Source organism: Schistocerca americana, chromosome 1 (genome assembly GCF_021461395.2).
Source record: "Schistocerca americana isolate TAMUIC-IGC-003095 chromosome 1, iqSchAmer2.1, whole genome shotgun sequence".
Lineage (NCBI taxonomy): Eukaryota > Metazoa > Arthropoda > Insecta > Orthoptera > Acrididae > Schistocerca > Schistocerca americana.
In genome coordinates, this window is record NC_060119.1 from 129,093,779 (window position 1) to 129,107,289 (window position 13,511).

Consider the following 13,511-nt stretch of genomic DNA (forward strand, 5'->3'; position numbering starts at 1 on the left):
TAGGCTAAAATTTCCAGATTTCAGTATGTAAAATCAGTTTCATACAAAATCAGACCAGGAGTCACACAACAAATAATTGTTATTTTTAGATGTACATAAACATATTAGGATAAAATGATTTTTGTAAATACGCTTAAAAATGCAAAAAAAATAAAAAAATTAAAAACAATTAAAAATGTAAGTATTTTTGGGGTGTGAATCAGTTCGCCTCCATCCATCTTCATGCATTACTTTATTCATAATGCGTGTACAAACAGGCACGCAGAAGAAATCATAGAAATATTTCTTCCCGTCTCTTCAACTTCTGTAGACCATTCCAATTAAGTTTTCTTAAGCATCTCCTATATTCACGCATCGGACACTTATCAATTGGTTGTATGTATAGATTTGCGGGAAATGTAACTATAATTCATAAAATGAACACTAGAGTATATCATGATTTGCTATTTTACTAAATTAATTACAAAGAAATCAAGGCTATAAATGATTCCAGTTTCTTAAAAAAGTATCTGAATAAGGTAAAAGATGAAACTTTTATACATACAATACACGCAAAAAAAATTTACATCTTCTGCTGTAACTTCATATGCTTTCCTTTAGCTGCTTGGAGTATTCATAACGTTTAGAACTGGAACCTGCTTGAAACGAGAGGATTCAGTCCCATCGTTTTTCAGACCCTTGTGGGCTTGGGAGGATTCGGTACCATTTTTCTGACCGCAGGAGGATTCGGGGCTGCGCCCAATTATGCTGCCTCACGCGATGCATCATAATTAGCATTGGTGTCCTTCACAATGATCACTAAAAATCTGATGTTGTTTACGCCCCTTATATACCCTACCAGCTTTGGTAACAACACTAAACTCGAGCAACAATAATGCTCTCTGGTGGTTCAAATGGCTCTGAGCACTATCGGACTCAACTTCTGAGGTCATTAGTCCCCTAGAACTTAGAACTAGTTAAACCTAACTAACCTAAGGACATCACACACATCCATGCCCGAGGCAGGATTCGAACCTGCGACCATAGCGGTCTCGGGTTCCAGACTGCAGCACCTAGAACCGCACGGCCACTTCGGCCGGCTCCGGGCTCTCTGGTGGCCGTTCCCCTTATCACAGAGAATTACAACCCTAATCATTTACATTCCCGCCAATGATGTGTTCGTGAAAGAAGTTAGTGACATACGATCGTGTCCTCTGGGCGCTACACTTTTTTTTTGTCATGCAGACTATTACATAAATTATGTAGCGGATAAGGTCGGAGGCTCCTTGCCATTGTTGAAAGGCGATACTGTTGTGAATGGGAAGTTCGAAACGTACGAAGTCTGCAGCGTGATTCATTAAGATATGTAGAGCAACGATTATTGGTGCAAGGATTGGCACTTGACCCTGAGTGTAAATAAATGTAACGGTTGCGCATACATACGTGAACATAAGATCACCAGACAAAAAATTTGTCACCCCAGTTGGGCAGGCACAGATGAATTGTTAAGCTTTTACCGATGGTGCAGTGATCGAATCACCTGCTGAACCACGCTCCACTGCCTCCACATGAGCGTAAGGCGGTAGCGATCAGTGAGACATATATATTTCAAGCGGACATTGTACGTAAACATGGATAAATTTAAGGACGTGACAAGTGGCAAAGAGGGACCATCGTGTTTGGCCAAGCCTATGGACATACGGTGGCCATTGCTCACACAAGCACTTGAAAACGAAAACAGCGAAGTTCATCGGGGTGGAAGAATATATGAATGGTTTTCTGAACACACCCCACCCCATTACATCTCGATTTGCCTGCGAAATCATCTGACTTGAACCCAATAGAAATCTGTGGGATAAGTTGGAACAGCGGGCAAAATGCCGACATCACCACCCCCGCAGTTTGGTGAAAATGTCCGATCAAATCTTGAGCGATTGGCTTAACCTGGATGCGACGTGCCTATACAACCTTGTGGACTCACATCCGAACCGAGTCCAAGCGGTTATCAAGTCCAGGGGCGGAATTATACTGTATTAAATGATGTTTGTAATGATTTCTTTAGGAGTGAATAACTTTTTGTCCGGTTACTCTGCCGGCGATAAATCCCAGAAAGCAGTATCAGTTGTAAAATACTTAGGATTACCCTTGTAGAGCAGTGGTTCCCAACGTTTCTGATTGCAATCAAATATTGGCTAGTACTCCCCCCATCCCCTCCTACTCCCCCCCCCCCCACCCTCCTTCCATAAACAACATTAGCACCTAACTAAACTTTAGAATGAAAAAGAATTTTCGTTGAACGCTTTTCTTTTAAATGATGGAAGATGAAAGACACTTGGTTTTCGTAGGTGTCTTATTAAACCCCGAAATAATGAGACAATGAGACAACTGGTACCGCTTAATTGCAACAACATTTTATTTATATTTATAGAAAGATGAAGTAATTCTAGTGCATTGCGAGTGCTACCTGCAACTCCTCCACAGAAAAGACAGCTAATTTTCCACATTGATGGTAGATACTTATTGGTTCAAATGGCTCTGAGCACTATGGGACTTAACTTCTGAGGTCATCAGTCCCCTAGAACTTAGGACTACTTAAACCTAACTAAGGACATCACACACATCCATGCCCAGGGCAGGATTCGAACCTGCGACCGTAGCGGCCGCGCGGTCCCAGACTGTAGCGCCTAGAACCGCTCGGCCACTGGGGCTGGCACCTTAGGTGGAAAGACCAAAAAAACGGTTTTTAGGAGAAGTAGATGTCAGGCTGAGATGTACTGGAAGCGTCTTTACGGAATGTAATTCTCCACGAAAGAATTGACTATACAAACACTTATAGTAGCGACCTGAGAGTTGCTCGTCAGTCTGGGTATTTACCAGTTTGAGTTAATAGAAGAGGTAGAGGGGAGCAAATCAGCAGCGAAACGCTTCGTCGAGGGATCGTTTAGTAAGCGCTATAAGAGAGGCGTTGTGCATCACGGAGAAGTTTAGTGTTTAAATTCCGAGAACGTGCCTTTCAGGGCGAATCGAGCAACTTAGTACATTCTCCAACGTAGGTCTCTCGAGATTAGTCAGAGAAATTAGAGCTAATAAAGGGTTTATTGACAGTCGTTCTTCTCAGGTTCCACTCGCCATAGGAATGGAGAAAGGGTGGAGGGGGGCGGGGGGGGGGGGGGGGCAAAGACCGGAGCACAGATATAGATACAAGCGGTATCAGTACGTCCTTATTGATTTCGTAAACACTTTTGCCACTGTTAGTGACGCACTTTGTTGAAAAATTACTCTGATAGGGCACTCCAAATTCTGTTGCGGGTTTTCAACGGACGTAGTGAGGTGGAACTGAATGGCTACATTCTTGACTTCCACGCACGGTTTCTCACGCCTCCGACGGACCAGCGTAGCTACATTTATTGATTAATCAATGATGTGCTAATTTAGTGAAAATCATTTCTCCGCGCCTCCATTGGTGAAAAAATGTATCCAATTTGCAAACTAGTGCAGTTATCGCAGAAGTTCTTGGGTAACGGATGAAATGGGCATGCTTGCCAGAGGAAAGAAATCGAACGCACGCAGCCACTCTGGCTCGGTCAGATATCTCTCGCAGTGACATCATGGGTCACAGATACAGATACAAGCGGTATCAGTACGTCCTCATTGATTTCGTAAACACTTTTGCCACCGTTAGTGACGCATTTTGTTGAAAAATTACTCTGATAGGGCACTCCAAATTCTGTTGCGGGTTTTCAACGGACGTAGTGAGGTGGAACTGAATGGCTACATTCTTGACTTCCACGCACGGTTTCTCACGCCTCCGACGGACCAGCGTAGCTACATTTATTGATTAATCAATGATGTGCTAATTTAGTGAAAATCATTTCTCCGCGCCTCCATTGGTGAAAAAATGTATCCAATTTGCAAACTAGTGCAGTTATCGCAGAATTGCTTGGGTAACGGATGAAATGGGCATGCTTGCCAGAGGAAAGAAATCGAACGCATGCAGCCACTCTGGCTCGGTCAGATATCTCTCGCAGTGACATCATGGGTGTGCACAGAACCCGCAGATGGCCCCGTAATGGATGGTCTGTTGGCGCGTTGCTACTGGGTTGGCCGCAAGCGCCCACCGCTTCTGTCCGCAGTAGCGCCTGGCCACAGTGTTTTTAGGTGGCTTCTGCTTTGCCTCATCTGAAACACAACATGTGGAAGTCGCTGTCTGCTACCGTCACACTTTTACTTCTCCAAAGGTCACGGTTGATTTCTTCCTCCGGCAGCTTCAAGCTCTAGAAAGAGTGAACAACGTTCAACGGCTTCCGTTACAAAATACGTCGCACTATGTGGCAGGTTAAAATACTCCGTCAATGTCGAACGGTGCCGATAATACGAGGGCGTGCTCAAAACCAATGCCTCCGAATTTTTTATGTGACTTAAGAAGTCGGGATGAGGGGATCACTTAGCATGGAAGGTCAAGGCCCCTACTAAGTCACTCCTTAAGATAACCATGACATCAATTATTAACAATTTATTCAAACAAGCTTTTATAAAACAAATTAGAGGCAAACAACACATGGCCGTTCTTAAGAGAATATCAACATGTACAATTACAACAGCATACTGGAGATTTCAATACTTGAGAAATAAATTAAAATCTGAAGGTGATTTTACAAGATGGCACATATGTTCCCCCTTTTCTTTTTAAAGGCAATAATCAATAATACGAAAATGATTTACAAAGCACACCAGTTCGTTACGAACCCAAATAACACAAGGATCACAACAAGTTAATTAATACAATTGATTCCCAAGCAATTAAAATCCATTTTTTACACATATATGTAAAATAGGTTCAATAACTACTATACGGGCAGTGACGCCAGGTTGCCCTGGGCAAAAGTTGACTTTAAATGCCTGAAGCAGCAGACCAGCCGTCCAAAACAATACCTAAACGCCGGGGTCCAACCGGGAGTCACTTCCCATTAGACGACACGTCACAGCTTCTGCGCACCGAAGCAGAACGTGGCGCCGCTCCCACACACCCCAACTCGCAGAAGAACTGGAACACAAACAGACCGTAGGAAACACTGCAAACACCAAGCAAACATCAATTAATATAAGTTAACAACCAACAAATAATAATATAATTTAAAAAAAAAACAATAAGTGATTTGAATAAAAGGCCTAAAATTTTGCAGCAATATCAGTTCTGTAAAATATTTAAACTAAGACTTATACACAAATGCAATGTTAGAAAATAATATCAGACTTTTACACTCTCATAGTTGTTGTTGTTGTGGTCTTCAGTCCTGAGACTGGTTTGATGCAGCTCTCCGTGCTACCCTATCCTGTGCAAGCTTCATCATCTCCCAGTACCTACTGCAGCCTACATTCTTCTGAATCTGCTTAGTGTACTCATCTCTTGGTCTCCCTCTACGATTTTTACCCTCCACGCTGCCCTCCAGTACTAAATTGGTGATCCCTTGATGTCTCAGAATATGTCCTACCAACCGATCCCTTCTTCTAGTCAAGTTGTGCCACAAACTTCTCTTCTCCCCAATCCTATTCAATACCTCCTCATTAGTTACGTGATCTACCCACCTTATCTTCAGCATTCTTCTGTAGCACTACATTTCTAAAGCTTCTATTCTCTTCTTGCCTAAACTGTTTATCGTCCACGTTTCACTTCCATACATGGCTACACTCCACACAAATACTTTCAGATACGACTTCCTAACACTTAAATCAATACTTGATGTTAACAAATTTCTCTTCCGCAGAAACGCTTTCCTTGCCATTGCCAGTCTACATTTTATATCCTCTCTACTTCGACCGTCATCAGTTATTTTGCTCCGCAAATAGCAAATCTCCTTTACTACTTTAAGTGTCTCATTTCCTAATCTAATTCCCTCAGCAACACCCGACTTAATTCGACTACATTCCATTATCCTCGTTTTGCACTTTAATTTCCTTACATAGGCCTGCAATGTATCTGGCAATAGTGTAAGCTTGGTATGCAGAAAATTACAACTAGACTATGACCTAATATCTTCAATAGTTTACAGTTATTACATCTTTTGGGGACGCTGATTTCCTTAAAGGAAGTAGTGACTGCTGGTCTCCTTGCTGTCACACTCCATGCCGGCTCCTCTTACTTCAACAACACATACATTAGGGCAACCAACCAACAAGTGACAGTGACTACAATGCAAATGGTTCCAGGAAACGAAAGCACCAAAACCACTTACACCTCTGATGGACAGCGTTGTTCGAGATGGTCTCGAGGAAATGGTCTGTCCGAGAAAACAGGCTCCAAAGCAAGGCGACGAGCAGCCGCCGAAGTTGACATCAGGTACCACAAAATCGCGACCGTCCAGCAAGGTAGACCGGCCGCGCCGCCGCTGGCCAAGCCCGCGTGTTTTGCTCCTTCGTCCCCTCAACCACGTCCTAGCGCCTCGTAGCGAGTCGCACGACCAACTCCCGACCGCAAATACCCGCCGCCAGATCACAACAGGGGAAAAGATCGTAGTACAGTCGGGTAATCGATAGTACTGCCAAAGAGCTGGTGTGCCAGAAAAGGCGCACCATGGCTCAACGTGTTTAACTTTCTACCCCTTTATTCTTCATCTCTATATCTGCAGCCCTATGCCAGTAGAGGACGCCGGATTGTAGTGTGTAACGGTGGTGTGTAACGTGGTATGTCGGTGCGTAAGAAACAGCGTGCTGTAATTGAATTGGTCCGCCCTCTCCTTAAAGCATTGACAATACCAGACGGCACACGAGCGCTGCGGCACGTGCAACAGTCCGACGCTTTGGGTTCACTGTCATCGATCATCCTCCATACAGTACCGACCTGGCCTCGTCCACTTTGTACCTGTTCCCAAAACGTAAAGAACGCCTTCGATGACATCAGTTTCATAGAGATACAGCGTTGCAAGCAGAGGTGACTGAAATCCCTGGGATAGCAGGACAGAGCGGATGTGGTTATATTTGTGAAAGGGGGCCAAAATAAGTTACTGTCAGTTGCACTCAACGTATAAACTTTATTTCTTAAAACACACAATCACACAAGAAAGAATCAAAAGTCTCAACGTTTTAACGAAAGACCTCCTTTGATTTACTTTATATCGGCTGAAGGCCACATCGAAAATCCAAGGCACAAGGCCTAAGCAAGTTATTGAGGTACGGGAGTTCTTCTGGAAGTTTCACTTCTTTAGTAAAAATTTTTTTATCTTCAAAATAAATAGGCTGAAAGCCTTAGCTTAAATTTTTGCCATAGAACTCGGCTGAAGGACTCACATTAATCAAGAATAGTTTTACGGCTCAAAGCTGAGACAAAGATTTTCAAAGTTTAATCTAAACATGCTGAAAACTCGGCTAAAGTCCGCATATCAACAAAACAATTTAACGGCTTAAGGCCTAGGAGGAAGAGCGTTCAATTTGAAAAGGCTGAAGGCCTTATCTTAAAATATTTCGGGTAAAACTCGGCCAAAGGCCTCATACTAGAGAATAACAATCTTTTGACTTAAGGGCAAGACAAGGATTTTGAGTTTTTAGTTTAAGAGACATTAAAACTCGGCTGAGGCCACATAAAAACTAGAAAATATTTCTTATGGCTTAAGGCCTAGACAAAATTTTGCAACTTTTGATTTGGAAAGGCTGAAAACTCGGCTGAAGGCCACATATCAAACAAGAAACAATTTTTTTTACGGCTTAAGGCCTAAGAAGAAAAGCCTTGCAATTTTAATGAGCTAGAACTCAGCTGAAGGCCACACAGAGTACTTAAGACTAAAAGGGAAATCACTATGTAAAACACAAGGAGTGGCGCTCAGAAGGTTCCAGGGGTCGGCCTGGGAAGGTAACACTAACGCACGTTTAGGTGAGACAGGCAGCCAGACCGACAACCTCTTAATCGGAAGGCAACCCAACCGAAAGCCAGCCGACGAACCCACCAGCAAGATCGGTTCTGCTCCACCCGACCAGCGAAACAACAAGATGTCAATAGCACAAGGTTCTGGATACTGGTGCCCAATCCAGCCAAGTCAGAATAAACGTCCAAAACCACCAGCAACACCTCAACTGTCGAGCTACACGCCATGCTGGATAGCATCAACACGACTGCCACTGCTCAGTGACATTCAACTTGGTCTCTTGGGAGAAATACGTTCGTCGCCAGGGTGACTTTAAGAATTTTCACATTAAAAACTCGGAAGAATTACTTTTCGGTACGTCCTTGTATTTCAAATGACACAAAATACGCAAATAAAACACTTGTAAAGTAAGTTCGCCATGTAAAGAATTAGTCACATTCCTAAAAAAAGTTTCACGATACCCTGATAACCAGTGCAACTCGCTGTGAAACGGGCTGGAGTAGATTAAGTACGTTGAAGTAGGATCTACAGGTTTCTGTATCTGGACACCAGTCTCAAAAAATTCCTCTTACAACAAATCATGCACGTCGGTCAAAATGAATATTTAGATACCGCCCTTGACTTCTGTGTGGCTGTTCGAAGCGTTTTCATTGTTTATACCTCGGTTTAAAAAAAGGCATACTTCGTTGCCCAGCCCAGATAAGCGATTTTTGTACAATTGTAGACTGATGGAAGCCAAAATTGTCATCTAGGAAGGAACAGATGGGCTTGAGTTGGTGCTCGTCAGTAATCTTTTTCTCTCTCTTTTATCTCCAGTTCTGCAGGACCACATGAGCCACTGCTACTTAGACGCTCAAAGAGTCACAATAGAATTCAAAAATGGTTGCAAAAGAAAGAACTCCAGAGGGTGGAACTTACGAAGTCGGATGAAGGATCCACTGTATCAAAGTGATTCATGTGAAAGTGAGTTGCAGCAGTTGTGCAGAGTCTGAGAGATTTACACTGCAGAGACAAACCGTCTAGAGCTACATCAAACGAAAACTTCGGACAATAACTAAATACAAAAAAATAATAATACAGTGAGCGGCTGTCAAGTACTGTGATGAACTTTTATGTTAAATAAAAGAAATAAGGACCAGGGTAGTCTAGTAACTTAGAATTGAAAAACAGAATGTATTGCATTTCCGTTAAAAGGCTAAATTTGCAGAATATAACTCAAATCCTTCTGTAAAGCACCGCAACAGTCAAAAAAGTTTCTTGACTGAACTAATAAAAAATAAATCTGAATAAGTGCGACTAGAATCGCGCACCCAGGGTTCGGTACATAAAATTGTTATGCGTGTAGACAGTTCATCTGTCCCAGAAATCATAAACTCCACTATTTTTTCCTGTTATTCGTGCCGATACTGCCAAGATATCGGTCCCGGGAATTCCAAAACTTCCGAGGATGACAATAAAAGTTTTTTTCGTGTGACACAATTACAGTTTAACACTTTTTGGATTTTTTCCTCTACCGGCACTCTGAAACATGGCTTCTTGACAAATTTTATCATTCTAAGTCCAGGAGAAGTACCCCACTGATTATGATGAGAGAATTTGCGAGTAGCAAAATATGTGACAAGAATGGTCGTACCTTTTAAGTGTATTGACTTAGAATCTTATTTTTTTTTTACATCGCCAAGGGACCTTAGAACGTGACACAAATTTCAACTCGGTAAGTCCATTTGATCCTGAACAAAAGGGGTGTTAACACACGGACAAGCAAGACTGTCGGATAACAAATGAAAATAAATTATTTTTCTTGTTTTATTATCAGAAATTAACAATTGTCGGATTTTTTCCATTACTTTCACTATGAAAGCTCGCTGCTTGCCACATTTCATGATTCTAAGTCAAAGATATAGATTTTTATGTGTGATTTGCAAGTATAAAAACATGTGACATAAATAACCGTATTTATTGAGCGCGTTGACTTGTAAGCTTGCATTTATTCTACCACCAAGAGCCCGTAGACATTAGTATGTGACATAAATTTCACCTTGATACGTCTACCCGTTCCTTGAGGAAAAGGGGTCTTAACAGATCGACGGACAGAGATGGAGCCGAATAACAAATGACAAAAAAAATTTTCTTATGATATCATTACAAATTAATAATTGTCGGATTTCTTTCCTTTACTTTTACTGTGGAACCTTTCATGACTATAGATCAACGAGAGCTGCCTTATACGTTAAACGAGTGCTCGAGTAACAAACTATGTGACATAAATGGCCGTTTCTTTTGACTGCATTCACTTAGAAGCTTCAATTTTACGCAACGTCAAGAGGCCACTTCCCAATTTGACATAAATTTTAACCAGATACGTCAACCCGTTGCTGGAAAAACAAAGACGCAGACGGGCAACAAAGTGATCATATAAGGGATCCGCTTTTGCCATTCGAGGTATGGAACACTGACTGAGGTACAGAAAACACACAAACACACACACACACACACACACACACACACACAAAATTCTTCGCACAACCATATAAAGCTGTCAGAAAAGCCGTTTTAGATTTTGATCGACTTGGCTGAACGTCGCGTGTGGCATCCAAGCATTGACCCTTCGTATGAATTTCAGCAGTTTGTCGTTTTAAGGCAGGTTCGTATCTTCCAGAAACGAAATGTCCGTGTTTTTCATTTTACACTACTGGCCATTAAAATTGCTACACCAAGAAGAAATGCAGATGATAAACGGGTATTCTTTGAACAAATATATTATACTAGAACTGACATGTCATTACATTTTCACGCAATTTGGGTGCATAGATCCCATTGACTAGACGTTTCAGTTGGTCAGAGATCTGGAGAACGTGCTGGCCAGGGCAGCAGTCGAGCATTTTCTGTATCCAGAAAGCCCCGTACAGGACCTGCAACATGCGGTTTTGCATTATCCTGCTGAAATGTAAGGTTTAGCAGGGATCGAATGAAGGGTAGAGCCATAGGTCGTAGCACATCTGAAATTTAATGTCCACTGTTCAAAGTGCCGTCAATGCGAACAAGAGGTGACCGAGACGGAATGGCACCCCATACCATCACGCCGGGTGATACGCCAGGTTGGCGATGACGAATACACGCTTCCAATGTGCGTTCACCGCGATGTCGCCGAACACGGATGCGACCATCATGATGCTGTAAACGGAACCTGGATTCATCCGAAAAAAAATGACGTTTTGCCATTCGTGCACCCAGGTTCGTCGCTGAGTACACCATCGCAGGCGCTCGTGTCTGTGATGCAGCGTCACGGGTAACTGCAGCTATGGTCTCCGAGCTGATAGTCCATGCTGCTGCAAACGAAGACGAACTGTTCGTGCAGATGGTTGTTGTCTTGCAAACTTCCCCATCTGTTGACTCAGGGATCGAGACGTGGCTGCACGATCCGTTACAGCCATGCGGATAAGATACCTGTCATCTCGACTGCTAGTGATACGAGGCCGTTGAGATCCAGCACGGCGTTCCGTATTACCCTCCTGAACCCACCGATTCCATATTCTGCGAACGGTCATTGGCTCCCGACCAACGCGAGCAGCAATGTCGCGATACAATAAACCGCAATCGCGATGGGCTACAATCCGACCTTTGTCAAAGTCGGAACCGTGATGGCACGCATTTTTCCTCCTTACACGAGGCATCATAACAACGTTTCACCAGGCAACGCCAGCCGGCCGCGGTGGCCGAGCGGTTCTAGGCGCTGCAGTCTGGAACCGCGCGCCCGCTACGGTCGCAGGTTCGAATCCTGCCTCGGGCATGGTTGTGTGTGATGTTCTTTGGTTAGTTAGGTTTAAGTAGTTCTAAATTCTAGGCGACTGATGACCTCAGCAGTTAAGTCCCATAGTGCTCAGAGCCATTTGAACCATTTTTTGAAGGCACGCCGGTCAACTGCTGTTTTTGTACGAGTAATCGGTTGGAAACTTTCCTCATGTCAGCACGTTGTAGGTGTCGGCTCCGGCGCCAGCCTTGTGTGAATGCTCTGAGAAGCTAATCATTTGCGTATCACAGCATCTTCTCCCTGTCGGTTAAGTTTCTCGTCTGTAGCGCGTCATCCTCGTGGTGTAGCAATTTCAATGGCCAGGAGTGTAGTAAAGTCGGGGCAGGCGTCCACGCGTCATCCTTTTTGTTCTGGGGTCAAGATGTGCGAGACAAACTTTGCACACACTTTTCTCTTCTGCAAAACATTGTGGATAATTTCTTGAACACTTGATTTACAGATGTTGGTGCGTTGCGATAAGTGACACTACAACGTTGACACGCTACCGCCCCACGTCCACTACTTAACACTCCTGGTCACATCTACCTGGACCAATACACATCTGTTGTTTACAGCTGCTGGCTCAAGGTGCCACCGTAGTTGCTGGGCTGACGTCGTCTACACGCCACGAATAAAATCAGTCTCTGAACCTTTTGGACGGACGGTGTAGTTCAGGAAGTCTTATCCCAATAAATATCACTAATGTTTCATGAATGATTCTTCTACATCTACATATGATATCGACTACTCACTCTACGGTGTGAAGCGCAGCATATGCAATGCACCATAAACTTTTTCCCGTCTTCTTCGTCCATTAGCGTAAGGTGCGAGGGAAGAACGAGTTTTGGGTTGTACTGTAATCTGAGCTCTCGGTACTTCTAGACTTTGACTCTCCACGATACGCAACACCTTTTTTATAGCGCTTCCAGTTGGAATTATTGAGCATTTCTCAAAAGCCGTCGTGCAAATTAAATGAATCGATTACAGAACGGGCAGCTCTTATTTTAATGTTCTCAATCACTTCCGTTAAATCTGACAAGGATCCCAGACCGGCAAATGGCCGGCCGGAGTGGCCGCGCGGTTAAAGGCGCTTCAGTCTGGAACCGCACGACCGCTACGATCGCAGGTTCCAATCCTGGCTCGGGCATGGATGTGTGTGATGTCCTTAGGTTGGTTAGGTTTAAGTAGTTCTAAGTTATAGGGGACTGATGACCTCCGCTGTTAAGTCCCATAGTGCTCAGAGCCAATACTTAAGAGTTAGCGGAAATAGGGTTTTGTGTACGATTAACACTACTTTATAATTCTTCAGTTAAAAATTGAGTGTGGCCTGCGCCTTCGTTACGGCTAGATTTCTGTTGCCGTTCCATCTTAAATCACCTCTGATACTTGCCTCTAGATACTTCACGCTTGTGACTGCTTCAGGGACTGGTAGTCGATCATGTAGTCAAACGGTAACAGATCTTCTCATTTTCGCGTACTCGTGCCAATCTGCACTGAAATTAGATTCCTCTTGGATTTTATAACAACTTTCTAATGTTGTGGTACTGCTTTCTACACCATCTGATCAAAAGTATCCGGACATCTGTCAGTGGGGATGTGTCCAACCTTCGCCTTTGTGATCGCTTGAACTGTACTGTGGACTCTTTCAGTGAGATATCTGGATGTCTGTGGAGGAACGTCAGCCAGTTCTTCAGCAATAAGATGATACTAAACACCTCACGAGATTAAAATTGGGCATGACAAGAGCCCTTGTTTAACTAACATACAGACACCCCAAATGAAGTTCAATAACATCACACAAACACTTTTTATACTCACACTTTTATGAAAATGCTTCAGATTTCTTTAGCAAAAGCAGTATTTAGTTTATCTTTCTTATATTAGAA

The 13,511-nt window shown here is 43.2% G+C and overlaps 1 protein-coding gene across 1 annotated transcript in view; it reads left to right on the forward strand.

Annotated features, from left to right (window-relative positions):
- LOC124605649 (angiopoietin-related protein 6-like) overlaps positions 1–13,511 on the forward strand; it is a 941,284-nt gene that overhangs the window by 864,189 nt on the left and 63,584 nt on the right. The window lies entirely within an intron of this gene.